This window comes from Caretta caretta, chromosome 28, assembly GCF_965140235.1.
Source record: "Caretta caretta isolate rCarCar2 chromosome 28, rCarCar1.hap1, whole genome shotgun sequence".
In the NCBI taxonomy this organism is placed as follows: Eukaryota; Metazoa; Chordata; order Testudines; family Cheloniidae; genus Caretta; species Caretta caretta.
Window position 1 is genome coordinate 7,287,133 of NC_134233.1, and position 7,125 is coordinate 7,294,257.

At 48.5% G+C, this 7,125-nt stretch overlaps 2 non-coding genes across 2 annotated transcripts; both read right to left on the minus strand.

Moving 5' to 3' along the window:
- Positions 1–5,343: 5,343 nt before the first annotated feature.
- Positions 5,344–5,416, minus strand: TRNAV-AAC (transfer RNA valine (anticodon AAC)). Its single transcript has one exon. It is a non-coding gene; the product is annotated as a tRNA-Val (tRNA).
- A 1,153-nt stretch (positions 5,417–6,569) lies between these two features.
- On the minus strand, positions 6,570–6,643 carry TRNAT-CGU (transfer RNA threonine (anticodon CGU)). Its single transcript has one exon. It is a non-coding gene; the product is annotated as a tRNA-Thr (tRNA).
- Positions 6,644–7,125: the final 482 nt, after the last annotated feature.

Consider the following 7,125-nt stretch of genomic DNA (forward strand, 5'->3'; position numbering starts at 1 on the left):
TCTCCTGCTGGTAATAGCTTATCTAAAGTGATGACTCTCCTTACAATGTGTATGATAATCAAGGTGGGCCATTTCCAGCACAAATCCAGGGTTTAACAAGAAGGTCTGAGGAAGCGTGGGTGGGGGTAGGAAAAAACAAGGGGAAATAGGTTACCTTGCATAATGACTTAGCCACTCCCAGTCTCTATTCAAGCCTAAGTTAACTGTATTGAATTTGCAAATGAATTCCAATTCAGCAGTCTCTCGCTGGAGTCTGGATTTGAAGTGTTCTCCGACTGGTTTATGAATGTTATAATTCTTGACATTCAATCTCTCTGGTCACGCGATTACAGACATGAAAGTTGCGATATTACAACAGAAAAACTTCAAATCCAGACTCCAGCGAGAGACTGCTGAATTGGAATTCGTTTGCAAATTCGATACAATTAACTTAGGCTTGAATAGAGACTGGGAGTGGCTAAGTCATTATGCAAGGTAACCTATTTCCCCTTGTTTTTTCCTACCCCCCCCCCACCCCCTGTTCCTCAGATGTTCTTGTTAAACCCTGGATTTGTGCTGGAAATGGCCCACCTTGATTATCATACACATTGTAAGGAGAGTCATCACTTTAGATAAGCTATTACCAACAGGAGAGTGGGTTTGTGTGTGTGTTGGGGGCGGGGGGAGAAAATCTGGATTTGTGCTGGAAATGGCCCACCTTGATTATCATACACATTGTAAGGTGAGTGATCACTTTACATAAGCTATTACCAGCAGGAGAGTGGGGTGGGGGGAGAGAAAACCTTTTGTAGTGATAATCACCCATTTTTTCATGGTTTGTGTGTATAAAAACGTCTTCTGTACTTTCCACAGTATGCATCCAATGAAGTAAGCTGTAGCTCACGAAAGCTTATGCTCAGATAAATTGGTTAGTCTCTAAGGTGCCACAAGTCCTCCTTTTCTTAATTCAGGACAAATTCATAGAATCATAGAATATCAGGGTTGGAAGGGACCTCAGGAGGTCATCTAGTCCAACCCCCTGCTCAAAGCAGGACCAATCCCCAATTAAATCATTCCAGCCAGGGCTTTGTCAAGCCTGACCTTAAAACTTCTAAGGAAGGAGATTCTACCACCTCCCTAGCTAACGCATTCCAGTGCTTCACCACCCTCCTAGTGAAAAAGTTTTTCCTAATATCCAACCTAAATCTCCCCCACTGCAACTTGAGACCATTGCTCCTTGTTCTGTCATCTGCTACCACTGAGAACAGTCTAGAGCCATCCTCTTTGGAACCACCTCTCAGGTAGTTGAAAGCAGCTATCAAATCCCCCCTCATTCTTCTCTTCTGCAGACTAAACAATCCCAGTTCCCTCAGCCTCTCCTCATAAGTCATGTGCTCCAGACCCCTAATCATTTTTGTTGCCCTTCGCTGGACTCTCTCCAATTTTTCCACATCCTTCTTGTAGTGTGGGGCCCAAAACTGGACACAGTACTCCAGAGGAGGCCTCACCAATGTCGAATAGAGGGGAACGATCATGTCCCTCGATCTGCTGGCTATGCCCCTACTTATACATCCCAAAATGCCATTGGCCTTCTTGGCAACAAGGGCACACTGTTGACTCATATCCAGCTTCTCGTCCACTGTCACCCCTCGGTCCTTTTCCGCAGAACTGCTGCCTAGCCATTCGGTCCCTAGTCTGTAGCGGTGCATTGGATTCTTCCGTCCTAAGTGCAGGACCCTGCACTTATCCTTGTTGAACCTCATCAGATTTCTTTTGGCCCAATCCTCCAATTTGTCTAGGTCCCTCTGTATCCTAACCCTACATGCCACTGTATCTACCACTCCTCCTAGTTTAGTATCATCCGCAAATTTGCTGAGAGTGCAATCCACACCATCCTCCAGATCATTTATGAAGATATTGAACAAAACCGGCCCCAGGACCAACCCTTGGGGCACTCCACTTGATACTGGCTACCAACTAGACATGGAGCCATTGACTACTACCTGTTGAGCCCGACAATCTAGCCAACTTTCTACCCACCTTAAAGTGCATTCATCCAGTCCATACTTCTTTAACTTGCTGACAAGAATACTGTGGGAGACCGTGTCAAAAGCTTTGCTAAAGTCAAGAAACAATACATCCACTGCTTTCCCTTCATCCACAGAACCAGTAATCTCATCATAGAAGGCGATTAGATTAGTCAGGCATGACCTTCCCTTGGTGAATCCATGCTGACTGCTCCTGATCACTTTCCTCTCGTGTAAGTGCCTCAGGATTGATTCCTTGAGGACCTGCTCCAGATTTTTCCAGGGACTGAGGTGAGGCTGACTGGCCTGTTGTTCCCAGGATCCTCCTCCTTCCCTTTTGTAAAGATGGGAACTACATTAGGCTTTTTCCAGTCGTCTGGGACTTCCTCCGATCTCCATGAGTTTTCAAAGATAATGGCCAATGGCTCTGCAATCACAGCTGTCAACTCCTTTAGCACTCTCGGATGCAACGCATCCGGCCCCATGGACTTGTGCACGTCCAGCTTTTCTAAATAGTCCCGAACCACTTCTTTCTCCTCAGGGGGCTGGCCACCTACTTCCCATGCTGTGTTGCCCAGCGCAGCAGTCTGGGAGCTGACCTTGTTTGTGAAGACAGAGGCAAAAAAAGCATTGAGTACATTAGCTTTTTCCACATCCTCTGTCACTAGGTTGCCTCCCTCATTCAGTAAGGGGCCCACACTTTCCTTGGCTTTCTTCTTGTTGCCAACATACCTGAAGAAACCCTTCTTGTTACTCTTAACATCTCTTGCTCGCTGCAGCTCCAGGTGTGATTTGGCCCTCCTGATTTCATTCCTACATGCCTGAGCAATATTTTTATACTCTTCTCTGGTCATTTGTCCAATCTTCCACTTCTTGTAAGCTTCTTTTTTATGTTTAAGATCCGCAAGGATTTCACTGTTAAGCCAAGCTGGTCGCCTGCCATATTTACTATTCTTTCGACACACCGGGATGGTTTGTCCCTGTAACCTCAATAGGGATTCTTTGAAATACAGCCAGCTTGAAATTGCTTCAAGCAGGGCAGTTACAGCCCAAGGCTGGGGTCTCTGTGCACACCAAGGCAAGCCAAACCAGTCAAACGGAGAGGACTTTGGTTTTACCCCACTGGCTAACCACAAGTCACACAAGCAATTCCCTTAGACACTCCAGTTTCCCAGTATCTCCACCAATGCCACTTGTTATGGGGATGAATGGTTATGAAAACCAATACCCCAGTAAAAGAAAAAAGGTTCTCTCGATCCTAAAGGGCCAGGCCCCAGACCCAGGTAAATATACAAATCAGATCTTACCCACAAATCACGCTGTTGCCAACCCTTTAGAATCTAAAATCTAAAGGGTTATTCATAAAAGGAAAAAGATAGAGAGGAGAGCTAGAATTGGTTAAATGGAATCAATGACATACAGTCATGGCAAAGTTCTTGGGTCAGGCTTGTAGCAGTGATAGAATGAACTCCAGGTTCAAATCCAGTCTCTGGAGAACATCCCCAGCTGGGACGGGTCTTTCAGTCCTTGGTTCAAAGCTTCAGTGCAGCGAAGTCCCTCCAGAGGTAAGAAGCAGGATTGAAGACAAGATGGAGGAGCTGCAGCAGCTTTTTACAGTCTCTTGCCGTGTGGTCTCTCTCTTTGTCCCAAAGACAAGCTGCCCATCACACGGCCTGGAAACTCCTCAGGGTTCTGTCCATGGCCGGGTCCTTGCACACTTTGCTGAGATGCAAGGCATGTCTGCCTTCTCTCAATGGGTCACTTGTGTCGCTGATGGTCCTTCATGGGCCATCAAGCAGGCGAAGCAGAGCTGACACCAGCTTGTCTGGGGTGTCACCCAGAAGCAATAGCACAAGTTTGAACTACAGACCGTATAGAGCCAACACTTATAGCTTTAAATACAAAAATGATATGTGCATAGAGACAGACTAATCATACCCAGCAAACCATCACCTTGTCTTAGACACCTTATCTGATCCCCTTTATACAAGATTTGGTGCCACTACAGGACCTTGGTTGCAAGAATGCTCCATACGGTCCCAGTTCAAGTCAATAATGTCACAGGTGCAGAATACCACTTTTTCATTTGGCTGAGGAGCTGGAAACCAGGCATGGGCAACTGGTGTCTCCTGAAAGGGGGGGGGGGCACAATTTCAAGGTTCAGCCCCACCCTCTTACGATCAACAGCCGCTCCCAGGTGTGAACAATGCAGGGAGGGGAAGCAGCAAAGGCAGCCCCCCTCCACTTCCCCCTCCAGCAGCTGCTGTGCAGGGAGGGAGCCTGGCCGCACCGCATGATGTAGCAGGGATGCTAACCCAGGTGGGGCTCATGACCCCACATTGTGCCCTCTGCAAGTGTTGCCGCTGAAATTAGGAGAACTCGTGAGTTCAAGGCACAGCTGCACAGCCAGAAAAAAGCCCAGCACTACACGCCCAGGGTGAAGGGGTGTGCTAAAGCCTGGCATCGAGCCAGAAACCTTCAGATCATCCATCTAATGCACTCCCAACTGAGCTACTTTGGCAATGACTGAGCCAACCAGGAAGGCTTAATACACGTGCTGCAGCTCATGCTAGGAAGATGTAAATCTGGATGTCACAATGCAGGAGACAAGCAGTGAACTTGGTCCGGAGGGGCAGGCTGGGGTTTCCTATATCCCATTCACTCAAGCCAGCACCTGCCCCCTGACAAGCTGTCATGGGCGCCCCCAGCTTGGCCAGAAAGAAGCAGTGGTTCTCACTGGAAGAAGTCTGCCCACGGCTCGCAGGCAACTCCCAAGCCCACCACAGCACACCATCATAGCCAGAAAGGAGCCCACTCGGACTCATCTTTGCTTGTCTTCCTTTCACCCAGAACCCTGCTTCTTCTCCTGGGCTGCAAGTAGCCATCCCTGGGAAGCCAAGAGGCAGGAACAGGATTCTACCTGCCAGCAGCCAACCGCACCTCCCCAGGCTTTGGTAGAACGAATGGTGGCGCTCTACTAACCCCACTTAGCCGCACTGAGGTGCGTAGTTTCTGTCCTGCCTTCCTCAGCATGACTTTCCTCTTTTGCCCCATTCTTGCCTCCCTTCCGCCTTTGGCAAGTCATGCGAAGAAGGCCAGCAGGAAGAGCCGGCCTCCGTAGGCCAACCTCCAAGGGCAGAGGAGGCCAAGCCACAAGGCTCCAAAAGGTGACTGGCCTAGATCCTCCAGCTTTCCCTGGCTGACGCCAAGACACTTTCTCAGCTCATTTCACCACCCTCTGTCCTGCAGGGGTTGGGGTTATCCCAGGGACAGGCCAGTGGCAGAATGTGGAGTGCCTTGCTGGACAGCAAGGGGATCTGGGAAAAGTAAACCATTATGTTTCTGCCCAGTTTTGAACCGGGGCCCTTTTGTGTGTTAGGCAAATGTGATAACCACTACACTACAGAAACTCCATCACCATGCCCCTCAAATTCCATCCACTTTGGTGGCACTTGTCCTGACACACACCGATAGGTGAACCAGGAGAAAGTGGTGTCAGCCCTTCGATGGGTCAGCTGGTAGAGCAAAGGACTGGAGCCGGCTCTCAGGAAGTCATCCTTACGTCACCCTCGTGACTCCAGCTTGAAGGAGAGCTTCTTTTTCTTCCCCTTGCTGAGAAAGGGTAAGAGAAGAAAGCAAGCTCAGGTGGGCCAACTGGGTGCACAAGCCTACACTGTCTTTTCCTGCTGAGGAATCCCGAAATGAGGGACTCGTGGCGGGTAAAGGCACCACTCAGCTTTCAGAAAACAGCCCACCTGTGCACAAAAAGAGACCAAACAGCATGGCAAAGCCTGGGATTGAACCAGGAACCTCTAGATCTCCAGTCTAACACACACCTGACTGCATTACTTTAGCAGCTGCTAGGCTTCTGTTTGGCCTGCTGTTTTTCTGTCTGGGATGTTTTTGTCAGCCATGGCACACAAAAAGGACATCATTGAGAGCAGCCCATGAGGGCAAGATGAGCTACAGAGACCTTTGCTTTGTTTCCACATTTATCCGGTGCCTCCTTTCAACACTTGTCAGCAAAAAGACCTGTTCCTTTTGCAAGCATGGGTATGGCTAGTCAAAGGCGGGTTTCTCTGTTAGCAAAAAAGATTGACCAAAAGGTGACAAGAGGAGGCACGTTCAGCAAGGCAGCACTGGATGCTGGATCCTGAATTTGCTCTTTATGCAGTAGGTTTATTGGCAAGCTCTGCCATGGTGCCACTCTCTGGGACTTCTCCCGTAACTGCTCCATTTTTCATCAACAATAAAATGGAAGGTGAAAGGACAGTAATTCTCCATTTCCTGCAAGCCCTGCAGAGAACCTTCTAGAAGGGTCTCTGTGCATAGACATCCCCAGTGAATTGCATGGGCGCGGGACACAGGCTCGCATGTCACAGCAATTGCAGTCGAAGCAACCTCCTTCCCAACACCAATAGCCATTTCATCAACTCCAGGCTGGTGATTTGATTCTCTCCAACGCTCCTCTGCAAAGAAGCCTTTTCCTTAGGTAGCAATTGCTTGGATTGCCAAGGGAGGTCTCTTCTGTTTCCTAGGAAGACAGAGAAAAACAGTACAACAAGGCACCACTGGGAGTTGAACCCAGGATCGCCTGTTTACGAGACAGGTGCTTTAACCTACTAAGCCATGGTGCCGTCCTCAATTACCTGTTTGCATCTGTTCCACTTGATGGTCCAAGACAACACCTTCAAATGCCAAAGCACAGACGTTCCCCATTTCCTTCAAGACTTGCAGACCTTGAGCGGGCTGGCTCTCTGTGCATGGAAAGTCACAGCTGAGTTGACAGAGGGCTTCTAACATGCGCTTCTCCCACAAACTGCTGTGATCATATAAAGAAAAGGAGGACTCGTGGCACCTTAGAGACTAACACATTTATTTGAGCATAAGCTTTCATGAGCTGCAGCTCACTTCATCCGAGTGAGCTGCAGCTCACGAAAGCTCATGCTCAAATAAATTTGTTAGTCTCTAAGGTGCCACAAGTCCTCCTTTTCTTTTAGCAACTTCAGTGCAACTCTGAGTCACGGTAACCTTTCCATCAGCTCCAGACTTATCATTTGCCACTTTCCAAGACTTAGCTGCAAGGAAGGCTTTCTCCATCCTGAACAAGCATTTACAA